Below are 12949 nucleotides of genomic sequence, written 5' to 3'. Positions count from 1 at the left end.
AATAAAATATATTTAATGAACCAAGAACATGGCTGAAGTCACGCCGACGTTTATTGCTGTACCAAAGAAAACAAAATCCGTATCCTGCAGTGATTTGCCGACCATCAGCTTAATGAACCATCTTTTAAAGTTATTTCTAAAAATCATACATCAAAGAATATATAGACTGTGCGAAGAAAAATTCAGCCGTAGTACAAAGTTTAGTTTTCGGAATGCAGTGGGTACGAGAGAGGCTCTCTTTAGCATAAAAAGGCTATTTCAACGATGTAGAGATGTGAACTGCAATACATATGCATGCTTCATTGATTACCATAAAGCATTCAGGTTAATGAACAGAAAGAGTAAAAATTGGGACCATTCCTTAGAAATTAAATGTAGGATAGAGAAAGCCAAATCTACGTTTCAAAAATGGCTAAGCTATTCAAATGTCATGATTTATTCACACCCATAAAAATCAGGTTACTACCATGTTATATATTTCGTATACTATTGTACGGAGTTGAGTCGTGGACTTTCACAGACACTACCTGCAGGAACATTGAGGCTTTCGAAATGTGGCTTTATCGTCGAATCCTGAAGATATCTTATACCGGTCACGTTACTAATCAGGACGTTTTATTAAGAATGGAAAAAGAAAAACAGCTGATAACCACAATAAAAACAGCCAAAATAGAATACCTTGGTCACATCATTAGCAACAACGAAATATATGAATTGCTGCAACTAATTTTACAGGAAAAAGTAGATGGAAAACGAGGCTCAGGAAGGCGGTTTTCCTGGCTGAAGAATCTATGTATGTGGTTCAACACAACAAATATTTTCAGACCAGCAGTGTGCAAAGTACAAATTGTCATGATAGTCGCCAATATCCGAAACGGGTAGACACTACAAGAAGATCTAAAAAACTGAATATAAATCTACTCCAGTGCTCCATCATCTTGATAATTTTGTTTATTCAGTGTTAAATATGGTTTTCAGACTTAAGTAATCACTTTGTTTTAAAAAATGGTCATACAAATATTAACACAACGAACTTCAAATAAAGAAATCTATGCATAATAAATTAAAAAATAGAAAACTTGAGCTGGGTAAAAAAGAATTTATTATAACAATAATATAATTTAAATATTTATTGAAGCCTCATACACTATACAGCCATGTAGCCAATCATAAATTTAAGAATTCTTCACTGTCAGAATCTGAGCCACTCATATTACCAGTGTCTATTATGATTGGTTTAATGTTAGTGTCAACCATATTTTTTTCTCGGATATACCACTTTGTAATAATTTCATGAGTATGTTTCACACATTTTTCCCAAATTTCTGTGTTACATTGGTTTAGTGCCTCTTTCCACATATTTATAACAGCATTATCAGAATGTCCATCTCTACCAAGATTCTTATTGTAATATGACTTGCAGTTTGCCCAAATTAATTCAATAGCGTTGAATTCACAGTGATAAGGAGGTAGTCTCAACACTTCATGGCCGTGTTCTTTTAGTAGTTCATGCTAACAGATGTTTTGCCAATAAATGCAACTTCTTTATCCCTTAATTCATTACTTATACTTTGCAGAGTAACATGTTTCTCTAAAAAAAAAAGAACAGATAAGTACAGAATAAACCACACTGTTATAACTAGTTCAATGAAAAAGAAGTAATACTTTGATGTTATAAAACTATAAATTATTTCAAATTAAAAAACTCACAAGAAAATTGACTTAATATCCATTAATGTATTCAGCAGAAATTTTCTTAAACTACTCTCAACAATCTTTTTTACAACATACATTTATATAAAGTATTGATTAAAAAGTACCTTCTGGTTATCATGGTACATGATACCATTATCTTATGGTATATCAAATTCAGATTGAAGAAATTTTTAACTACTTACTTTGTTGGTACATGTCGTATACTGTATTACGCACTGCCATTTTTGATCCCTCAGACAGATCAGTTGTTTTGTTTTTCGGACGAGGTCTACTTTTGCCTGGCTTTGAAAGAATGTGATTATTTTCTTTCCTTTTAATAATTGTACATACTGTTCGTCGTTATATTTTTAATGCAGCAGCTACTCTCTTAAATAAAGAATTGTTTAATGATTTTCATAAACGAACATACATTTCAATATGTTACCTGTTGAACAGACGAAAATGGCTCCAAAGGCCCTCCATTTACTTTTTCTAATTCGAAATACTCCAACACATTCAACACAAGTTGCTAAGCTTGAGAAGTTAAAGGCTTGCCAGGCATACTCTAAAAATAAAAACCTTTAAAAATATTTCATATTGTCCGTTGACGTAGTTTTAGCTATATTTAAATAATTAATGTCAATTTAGAGGTTAAAAAAATTTATTATTCGTTATTAGCTAATACATGAATTCTTACCTTAATAAATTGAACACGAAGGTAAGGGTTAGTCGTTATAACAACTGTTTGTTAAAAATATGTATATTTAAAGTATGAAAAAGGATTGATTATTTAAATCAAACGAAAATAATTTATAAAAATATTACACTCTGTCAAAACAAAATTTCCAATTGTCATGTCAATTGTCAGTAGACGAATCAATCAGCGATCATTGTTCTATGGCTGTCTTTGTTCAATGCATGGTGTTGTGTATGGACAGGCGGTTAAAGTTAATAGTTTTAGTTTCTGTGAGTAGGAAAGAGACGTAACATAAAAAATAATTCGTGAATAATGTCATACTTGTGCAAAGATCCGGCGGACCGACTGTAATAATTTAATCAATCAATCAATTCACTTAATAATTTATAGTGATAGTGATAGTTTATCGTGATAGTCAAAGTCTGCTAATTCGTCTTGGTCTTTAGGATTTACGAATATTAATAAGTTGTTTATATCTATGTCGTCAGTCTCGATTGGATTGACTTCTACTCGAGAGAGTGCGTCTGAATTTGTGTTTGCTTTTTCTTTTTTATAGATGATTTCGTAGTCATATTCTTCCAATTTCAGTCGTCTCCAACGGATTAATTTGGAATTTGGTTCTTTAAGTGAAAATAACCATTGTAACGGTTTGTGATCACTTATAATTTTAAATTTTACTCCAAAAAGGTAGGGTCTGAAATATTTGGTTGCCCAAACGATTGCTAAAAGTTCCTTTTCGATGGTACTATAATTAATTTCAGCAGAATTCAATGTTCGAGATGCGTATGCGATTGGAAGGTCAGATCCGATGGATCCTTGAGACAAGACGGCTCCGATTGCGTAATTTGAAGCATCGGTTGTTAGGAGAAATGGTTTAGAAAAATCGGGATACTGCAGAATGGGATCGTTCATTAATATTTTTTTTTATATATATTAAAGACATTCACAAATTCTGGTGTATGTTCTACGTTTTGATATTTCTTCAGGCAGTTTGTAAGTGGTTTAGTTAGTTTTGAAAAGTTTTTTATAAACTTCCGGTAATAGCCAACTAAGCCAAGAAAGGATTTTGTTTCTTTTGGATTTGTTGGGATGGGAAATGTTTCAATCGCTACTATTTTGTTTGGATTCGGTTTGATACCATCTGGGGTAATTACGTGTCCTAGGAACTCGACTGAGTCCTTAAGAAATTCAGATTTATCTAATTGAATTTTTAGATGTGCTTCTTTCAATCTGTCAAATACTTGCTTGAAATTAATAATATGTTCCTGAAGGGAAGTCGAAAATATTATTATGTCATCCATGTAGACTAAACATACTTGACCGATTAGGCCTTTTAAAATATTGTCCATGGCCCTTGAACATGTGGCAGGAGCATTTTTTAATCCAAACGGCATTTTAAGATATTCGTAATGTCAGTTTTCTTCATTAAATGCTGTTTTAGCGATGGAATCTGGGTGCATTTCAATTTGGTGAAAACCTGAAGTTAAGTCGAGGGTTGTAAAATATTGACATCTTCCCAGCTTATCCAGGATATCCGTAATATTGGGCAAGGGGTATCTGTCATCTATAGTTTTTTCATTAATTTTTCTATAGTCCACTACTATTCTCCATTTCTTTTTCTCGCTGGCATCTGCTTTCTTTGGTACGATCTAGATAGGGGAACTCCAGGGCGATTGTGATGTTCGAATAATACCATCTTCCAACATTTTTGTGATTTGCTTCTGGACTTCTTGTTTATGTACAAAAGGGTATCTATACGATTTTGTGTGCACGGGTATTTCGTCTGTGGTTTTAATTTCATGTTTAATCTTATTAGTAAATGTTAATTTTTGATCAGGTTTATGCAAGATATCTTTATATTTAATGAGGATATTTTTTATGGCAGCTTTTTCTTCAGCGTTCATATGAGCTTTTCTAAACAGAGAAAAGTCAAAGTCTTTATTTTGGTAGTTTTTCTTCAATATTAAAACATTCAAATTCATCATTTTCATATATTTGTGGCTTGGAGCTAAAAGGGCCAATATCAAAATATTCATATTCCAGAAAATTGCAATTGAAGTTTTGGTGAAAAATATTTTTAATTACAGCTTAACCGGCGAACAACCTTTATGTACCAGATTTGACTCAATGTATAATATTTTTGAGAAGAATATGATAGTGTTTTTCATTTTTTTTCTAAATTCAAAAGTCTTAGCAAAAAAATGACTTTGGCCCTTATTGCATAAATGTATGACGTGTTTGTTTCATTGTGTATGACACTGGCCATCACAACAAAAAAAGTAACAAAAAGTAACACCATCAAACGAGTGTTTATACAAGATAGCTAGGGTGTCGGTTGAATATTGCATCCATTTAATTTGCAACCACTGAACTGGTTCGTTTAGAGTGTTCTTTTTACGATGCACATAATGAGTATTAAAACATGATTTAAAATTTAAAAACTCCTTTTGTTCCAATTCTATTACTGTATATGTGGTTTTCTTGGCACCAAACGTATCAAGTTTGTCCAATCTCGAGGCAATTCAATATCCGCAGTAGTACGTTTTTTTGTTTTTTCTATTGCGGCATGAATGCTGTCTGCCTCCATATGAGTATGACCACTCTCAAGAAATTTGTGGTTAATAGTCAAGTTTTTACCTTCAGCTTTCAATTCAGAAATAGTTTGCAGTAACATTGTAGAGAAAAATATATTGCGGTTTTGTCCTCATCCGCTGTACATAGTTACTGTATGAATATTATTATTTTCTTCTGTGAGTTTATGCAGGTAATGGTAAATACAGGAACCAATTTCTTGTTCACCTCTGCCAGCCACTGTTTTATTCCAAACGTAACATATGGAAAATGATTGTTTTCCCATGGTTTGATAGATAGTGAGGTTAAACGTCCACAGTTGGCGTTTATAAAAACTCAAACCACTTCTGAGGTAGGGAGTAGGCAAGCATTTTTGTAAATCGAAGGAAATGGTAACGTAACCTGGATTATTGCATTCTTCTTTATCTCTTCGTTTTGACTCGTAGGCGGACTCAGCTAACTGTAAATGGACTGTTTTTTCTTCTTCGATTGACGTTCGTATTGTCTCACTGTTACAACATTTTAACTGCATCTCAAACTTGTCGCATTTTGCACACGTATCATTTTTAGGCTTATGAAAAGAGAGGTTGAATTCCTCAACAAATACTTTTCTATACATCCAGGCATTTTGCGGTTGAATATTTCTGTCTTTACAATAATTGACATACAGTCGGTACATTTCAGCAATAGATAGGTCGGATGACAAGTACTTCTTGTGCGTATGGGAGCGCGAGTAGTGACTTTGGTAAGCCGGGAATTGGTTTATCTGTTCTCTTATCAAGAGTTTATCATTTTCTGGAACCTTATATTGCTTTCCATGTTTTCCACGTCCATCTTCCGGACATAAACCTCCGGTAGACCGTTTCTTTTCAACAATTACTCGCGCTTTCTTCAAACTTATGTCAAATGTATTTAAAAACATGTTTTGACACACTTCAATTTTCTTACCACTGTTTTGTGATAAAAAATATTTTCTAGTAAACTTTCGCCTACTTTGATTACCATCATTACGTCTTAATCGTTAGAGCTTCTTTTCCTCTTCTTCTATGAAATTTGCTATTAAGTAGTTTTGTCCAGAGCTACACAACTGATAAAATCCAGTGAAATGTCTTTGTCGTTCCTCCTGGGTCAATTTTTCACTGCACTTTTTTTGCATATGCAGGCTGCCTTCAGCTGCTTAGCAGGTATTGTTTTGTTTCCACAGACTGACGTGTACGCTCTACCTTAAGTTTTCAACGATTTTCTTACATTTCTTATCCACTTTGAAGGATTCCGCTTTCGTTTCCTTGTAGCTTCATCTAGTATTTCTTTCTTTCTTCCTCTGCGTGATTGATTTTCAGCAGGACCACTCAATTGTGGATTGTTATCTACTACAGTTATTTTGTTAACATCTTCAAACTGCCCTACTTGGTTTTCGTCAGTGTCATTATCAGAATCTGTTGGTACATATTCATCACCACTATCTTCAAATGGTTCTCTATCACTTAAATCTATATTTCCTATGATTTAATTATCTCTGACTGAGGTCGACTCTATAAGAAAACGATGAAGGTTAGTAATATAAGTAATATTCAAATGTAATTTTCGTACAACAAATTACTTAAGTAAAATTAACACCGGTCGTGTTACAAAACCACGCTACAAAATGTAACCTCAAAATCGCGAGTATTACATTTTAGTGTAATGTTTTAAATTTATCTTATCACTTACCATTACTGTAATCGTCAGTGTTACACATTTTTAAAATCTTTCTTGTTCGTAGATTACCATTCATTTTTTCTTAAAATTCAACTTAAAAACTGAAATTACAATGTACAACTTCTCAACGTGACAATGGCACTACTGATAATGACAGCCGACAACACGGCGGATGCTAAAATGCAGTTATCTATATCCTTTCACACTACCTAGAAAGACCAATGTAGATAATCGCCAACTGTTTATTTCACAAAATAATAATACTAAAAGGGCCAAAGTTTACTTTGGCCCTTTTAGCTTAACGTTATGTGAATTCATTCATCCTAATAATAATACTAAAAGGGCCAAAGTAAACTTTGGCCCTTTTAGCTTAACGTGATGTGAATTCATTCATCTTGACATTGGCCACTATTAAACTTATGGATCGGGTATTGGTTGAAATTGACATTGGCCGTTTTAACATATGAAAGTTGTAAGAAAAGAAAATCGAATGGCATGGTGTACTCAAAATAGCAAAATGTTATCATTGGCCCTTTTATCTCCAAGCCACAGATATATTGGTGAATGGAGTTAAGAAGTTTTCGTCTATTTGTAAGAGTATTGTTTTAGAAGTGGGGTTGGAAAATTTTATAACTGTTGAATGATCTTTAATTTGTAAAATTGAACTAGGTATTATAATTGTATTGTTTGATATGCCAGGAATGATAATCTTATCATCACATAAATTGGTCTTAATTTTTTTAAGGTTGATGTGTATGGGGAATTTCGATTTTTTTGGGTATTAAATTGGTTTCTATACATTCGAGGTATTTTTATATGGGCATTGCAAAGAATTTTATTCTCTAGATCTACACTTGAGTGCAAAACAATCGACTCAAAAGCGATATTTGAGACAACACCTTCTGTTTTAATGTAAGAAGTATGAAAATAACAAGATGTAATGTGTAAACAGTAACTTTATTATTGAACTTACAAAAACCGCTATTTCATTATTTGGAAGACGCATTATAAAAACAATATGCTATACGAACAGAGTTTCTCAAATATTCATCATTGGAACTATCCCAAGAAAAACATAAGGAACAGAGAAATCATCAATTACGAAATGAATTTTTTTATTTTTCAATATCTGATATTACCACCCCTATTACAAATTACACTTTCCAGTCGATTTCGCATGGATCGGATGAATTTTCTAATAAATTCTTGAGGCATTGATTCCCATTCATCATTAAGCGCAACCCTCAATTCCATTATGCTCCTTGGTGCATGATTTCTGTTTCGGACCCTTCGTTTAAGCTCATCCCAAACATACTCTATTGGATTTATGTCCGGGCTCAACGCAGGCCAATTTATTGTAGGTATACCGATCTCAGTCAGATAGGTGGTGGTGACTCGTGCGGTATGACATCGTGCATTATCATGCAATAAAATAAAGCATCACCAATCAATCTTACGTATGGAACCACATTTCCTCCAAAATATCTCTGATGTAACAATCCGTCGTTAAACCTCTGCCACGTCCTCCACCAGGCACGAAAAGCAACTCGGTTTTCCCATCCATGGAAATGCCTACCCAAAATATACAAGAACGGCCTCCATATGACACAATTTCTCGTATACAACATTGAGCAAATCGTTCTCCTGGCCTTCTATAGACTTGACGCCTCTTTTCGTTGCCATGTAGGCAGATCCTACTTTCGTCGGAGAATAATACCTGACTCCATTGATAGTCGTCCCAATCCAAATGTTCACGAGCAAATTCTAGTCGCCTTTACTTCTGGGCTGCAGTTAGCTTGGGACTCGTAGCTGCCCTTTTTGGAGTCAGGTTGTCTGCTTTAAGTCTCCTGACTATCCAAACGCTAGTAATCACACCTCGGACCTCTCTAAGCTCTCCTTTGAGATTAGCACCAGTCAAATGTCGATTTCTCAGAGATTTAGATACAAGAAATTGATGATCTCTCTCCGTTGTTGTTCGTTTACGGTCTCCTACTTGTCGGCGGACATATTCACCATATCTTGGTACCGATGATATACTCGGGATCCAGCAGATTGGCTTAAATTTAGTCGATTTGTTACGGCCCTTTGGCTCAGGTCTTCTCTCAATAATGCTACTGCTTGAGCTGCTTTGACAGATGTGGTATCCATTCGTTACGCAGTTGCGAACTTAATTGACTCATGTTTTAGTGCATCGCTATGGAAATTGATGCCTACGATGTTAAACAAACGTTTTAAGTCGGTGCGTGTCGATTTCAATGAGTCAAATTCTGACCCCCTCTCTACGTGTTGCATTATTTCTTTGTAATACGTCACCCGATTTACCAAAAACCAAAACTTTTTTCAAACTCAATAATGAGGATAATACTTGTACAATAAATATTATTAAATTAACACCTTTTAAATTGAAACAGGAGATGTACTTTCACAAAATAATTTTGAGTCGATTTTTTTGCACTCAAGTGTATATTTAGTTTAAGTTTACGAAGATCTCGTGCACCTATTATTCCATCAAAGTAATCAGGGAAATTATATAAAACGAATTCTAAGTTTCCTATAAGAGGTCTAAATTCATTGAAAAGAGGAATATCGGCTTTAAATTCTGCTTTGCTATTGCCGTTGCAGGTGATAATAGTGGTACTACAATGAAATATTTTATTTGGAAAATTTTTTTCTGCCACAAAGGGGCGAAGTAAGGATGGATGACATCCAGTGCCAGTAAGTAATTTTAGGAGTGGACTGAAATTTGGATGTATGGCAATGAATTTTGCAAAAAATTATTAACGTCTATGTTTCGTTTATTTGGGGATGGACAAACTGAAAATTTTCTTCTTGGGTTAATTCTTCTTCTATTACGACAGGATTTTGTTCAAATTGATTTTTACTATACTCTCTAGTGTAATTATCTATACTGGTCATTATACTGATGATCAAAATAATTTTGTTGTTATACCCTTTTGTACATAAACAAGAAGTCCAGAAGCAAATCACAAAAATGTTGGAAGATGGTATTATTCGAACATCACAATCGCCCTGGAGTTCCCCTATCTAGATCGTACCAAAGAAAGCAGATGCCAGCGAGAAAAAGAAATGGAGAATAGTAGTGGACTATAGAAAAATTAATGAAAAAACTATAGATGACAGATACCCCTGGCCCAATATTACGGATATCCTGGATAAGCTGGGAAGATGTCAATATTTTACAACCCTCGACTTAACTTCAGGTTTTCACCAAATTGAAATGCACCCAGATTCCATCGCTAAAACAGCATTTAATGAAGAAAACTGACATTACGAATATCTTAAAATGCCGTTTGGATTAAAAAATGCTCCTGCCACATGTTCAAGGGCCATGGACAATATTTTAAAAGGCCTAATCGGTCAAGTATGTTTAGTCTACATGGATGACATAATAATATTTTCGACTTCCCTTCAGAAACATATTATTAATTTCAAGCAAGTATTTGACAGATTGAAAGAAGCACATCTAAAAATTCAATTAGATAAATCTGAATTTCTTAAGGACTCAGTCGAGTTCCTAGGACACGTAATTACCCCAGATGGTATCAAACCGAATCCAAACAAAATAGTAGCGATTGAAACATTTCCCATCCCAACAAATCCAAAAGAAACAAAATCCTTTCTTGGCTTAGTTGGCTATTACCGGAAGTTTATAAAAAACTTTTCAAAACTAACTAAACCACTTACAAACTGCCTGAAGAAATATCAAAACGTAGAACATACACCAGAATTTGTGAATGTCTTTAATATATATAAAAAAAAATATTAATGAACGATCCCATTCTGCAGTATCCCGATTTTTCTAAACCATTTCTCCTAACAACCGATGCTTCAAATTACGCAATCGGAGCCGTCTTGTCTCAAGGATCCATCGGATCTGACCTTCCAATCGCATACGCATCTCGAACATTGAATTCTGCTGAAATTAATTATAGTACCATCGAAAAGGAACTTTTAGCAATCGTTTGGGCAACCAAATATTTCAGACCCTACCTTTTTGGAGTAAAATTTAAAATTATAAGTGATCACAAACCGTTACAATGGTTATTTTCACTTAAAGAACCAAATTCCAAATTAATCCGTTGGAGACGACTGAAATTGGAAGAATATGACTACGAAATCATCTATAAAAAAGAAAAAGCAAACACAAATTCAGACGCACTCTCTCGAGTAGAAGTCAATCCAATCGAGACTGACGACATAGATATAAACAACTTATTAATATTCGTAAATCCTAAAGACCAAGACGAATTAGCAGACTTTGACTATCACGATAAACTATCACTATCACTATAAATTATTAAGTGAATTGATTGATTGATTAAATTATTACAGTCGGTCCGCCGGATCTTTGCACAAGTATGACATTATTCACGAATTATTTTTTATGTTACGTCTCTTTCCTACTCACAGAAACTAAAACTATTAACTTTAACCGCCTGTCCATACACAACACCATGCATTGAACAAAGACAGCCATAGAACAATGATCGCTGATTGATTCGTCTACTGACAATTGACATGACAATTGGAAATTTTGTTTTGACAGAGTGTAATATTTTTATAAATTATTTTCGTTTGATTTAAATAATCAATCCTTTTTCATACTTTAAATATACATATTTTTAACAAACAGTTGTTATAACGACTAACCCTTACCTTCGTGTTCAATTTATTAAGGTAAGAATTCATGTATTAGCTAATAACGAATAATAAATTTTTTTAACCTCTAAATTGACATTAATTATTTAAATATAGCTAAAACTACGTCAACGGACAATATGAAATATTTTTAAAGGTTTTTATTTTTAGAGTATGCCTGGCAAGCCTTTAACTTCTCAAGCTTAGCAACTTGTGTTGAATGTGTTGGAGTATTTCGAATTAGAAAAAGTAAATGGAGGGCCTTTGGAGCCATTTTCGTCTGTTCAACAGGTAACATATTGAAATGTATGTTCGTTTATGAAAATCATTAAACAATTCTTTATTTAAGAGAGTAGCTGCTGCATTAAAAATATAACGACGAACAGTATGTACAATTATTAAAAGGAAAGAAAATAATCACATTCTTTCAAAGCCAGGCAAAAGTAGACCTCGTCCGAAAAACAAAACAACTGATCTGTCTGAGGGATCAAAAATGGCAGTGCGTAATACAGTATACGACATGTACCAACAAAGTAAGTAGTTAAAAATTTCTTCAATCTGAATTTGATATACCATAAGATAATGGTATCATGTACCATGATAACCAGAAGGTACTTTTTAATCAATACTTTATATAAATGTATGTTGTAAAAAAGATTGTTGAGAGTAGTTTAAGAAAATTTCTGCTGAATACATTAATGGATATTAAGTCAATTTTCTTGTGAGTTTTTTAATTTGAAATAATTTATAGTTTTATAACATCAAAGTATTACTTCTTTTTCATTGAACTAGTTATAACAGTGTGGTTTATTCTGTACTTATCTGTTCTTTTTTTTTTAGAGAAACATGTTACTCTGCAAAGTATAAGTAATGAATTAAGGGATAAAGAAGTTGCATTTATTGGCAAAACATCTGTTAGCATGAACTACTAAAAGAACACGGCCATGAAGTGTTGAGACTACCTCCTTATCACTGTGAATTCAACGCTATTGAATTAATTTGGGCAAACTGCAAGTCATATTACAATAAGAATCTTGGTAGAGATGGACATTCTGATAATGCTGTTATAAATATGTGGAAAGAGGCACTAAACCAATGTAACACAGAAATTTGGGAAAAATGTGTGAAACATACTCATGAAATTATTACAAAGTGGTATATCCGAGAAAAAAATATGGTTGACACTAACATTAAACCAATCATAATAGACACTGGTAATATGAGTGGCTCAGATTCTGACAGTGAAGAATTCTTAAATTTATGATTGGCTACATGGCTGTATAGTGTATGAGGCTTCAATAAATATTTAAATTATATTATTGTTATAATAAATTCTTTTTTACCCAGCTCAAGTTTTCTATTTTTTAATTTATTATGCATAGATTTCTTTATTTGAAGTTCGTTGTGTTAATATTTGTATGACCATTTTTTAAAACAAAGTGATTACTTAAGTCTGAAAACCATATTTAACACTGAATAAACAAAATTATCAAGATGATGGAGCACTGGAGTAGATTTATATTCAGTTTTTTAGATCTTCTTGTAGTGTCTACCCGTTTCGGATATTGGCGACTATCATGACAATTTGTACTTTGCACACTGCTGGTCTGAAAATATTTGTTGTGTTGA

At 33.3% G+C, this 12949-nt stretch overlaps 2 long non-coding RNA genes across 4 annotated transcripts; one reads left to right on the top strand and one right to left on the bottom strand.

Annotated features, from left to right (window-relative positions):
- Positions 1-1115: 1115 nt before the first annotated feature.
- LOC140449595 (uncharacterized) lies at positions 1116-2630 on the bottom strand. Of its 2 annotated transcripts, XR_011951841.1 has the most exons (4): positions 2393-2630; positions 2141-2260; positions 1899-2082; positions 1116-1591 (listed from the first exon to the last, which is right to left on the bottom strand). It is a non-coding gene; the product is annotated as an uncharacterized lncRNA (long non-coding RNA). The 2 variants fall into 2 exon arrangements; XR_011951840.1 differs by having other exon boundaries at positions 2141-2630.
- An 8491-nt stretch (positions 2631-11121) lies between these two features.
- On the top strand, positions 11122-12636 carry LOC140449594 (uncharacterized). Of its 2 annotated transcripts, XR_011951839.1 has the most exons (4): positions 11122-11359; positions 11492-11611; positions 11670-11853; positions 12161-12636. It is a non-coding gene; the product is annotated as an uncharacterized lncRNA (long non-coding RNA). The 2 variants fall into 2 exon arrangements; XR_011951838.1 differs by having other exon boundaries at positions 11122-11611.
- The last annotated feature ends 313 nt before the right edge of the window (positions 12637-12949 follow it).

This window comes from Diabrotica undecimpunctata, chromosome 9, assembly GCF_040954645.1.
Source record: "Diabrotica undecimpunctata isolate CICGRU chromosome 9, icDiaUnde3, whole genome shotgun sequence".
NCBI lineage: Eukaryota > Metazoa > Arthropoda > Insecta > Coleoptera > Chrysomelidae > Diabrotica > Diabrotica undecimpunctata.
Note: the sequence above shows the minus strand (reverse complement) of the source record. Positions and strands in the feature narration are given on the sequence as shown.